General features: G+C 41.6%; 1 non-coding gene across 1 annotated transcript; it reads right to left on the bottom strand.

The window, feature by feature from the left end:
• Positions 1-107, bottom strand: LOC145637468 (small nucleolar RNA R71). The gene has a single exon (XR_014114249.1). It is a non-coding gene; the product is annotated as a small nucleolar RNA R71 (small nucleolar RNA).
• Between the last annotated feature and the right edge of the window lie 578 nt (positions 108-685).

Genomic DNA, 685 nt, shown 5'->3' with positions numbered 1-685 from the left:
GTACTACGAAGTGCGATTTAGGACTTTGCCCAAGAAGCCGATTAGTCTTTATATGATGCTTGGGAGAGGTTCAAGGACCTACAAAGATAATGCCCTCACCATAATTTAGCGCTATGGCAGTTAATCCAAGCCTTTTATAACGGCATTGGAAATTCCTCTAGAATAATTTTAGACTCTGCAGCTAGTGGGAGATTTATGAATCTTAATGTGGATGATGCAGGTCAGGTTATTGAAGATATGGCGATACACAATTCCCAATATGGGAATCCCAGAGGATTTGCTAACAAGGGGAAGCATAGTGTCGACTTTGTATCCTTTTTGCAAGCTTTACTAACCTCTATCTGCCAAAAATTAGATAATCTGAGCACTGCTAATGTAGCCAATGTTTCTGCAATTAATAATAACTCTAATGAGGCTTTCTGTGAAAATTGTGGTATTGTAGGTCATTGGGAGCAGGATTGCAAGAGTTCCGTGGAGCAAGTTAATGCCTTCCAAGCTTATAGGCAGAATACCCCATACTTCAACACTTACAATCATGGATATCGGAATCATCCATACCTGTCCTACCGGAGCACTAATGTTCAAAATCCACCACCACAAGGACCACAGGCGCCACAACAACAGCAGCAGAAATATTATCATCCCAATGCTAGCCAGAAGAACCAACCACAACAACCCTCCTCAT

Source organism: Chenopodium album, chromosome 6 (assembly GCF_948465745.1).
Source record: "Chenopodium album chromosome 6, dcCheAlbu1.1, whole genome shotgun sequence".
Lineage (NCBI taxonomy): Eukaryota > Viridiplantae > Streptophyta > Magnoliopsida > Caryophyllales > Amaranthaceae > Chenopodium > Chenopodium album.
This window is presented reverse-complemented; position numbering and strand designations above follow the sequence as displayed.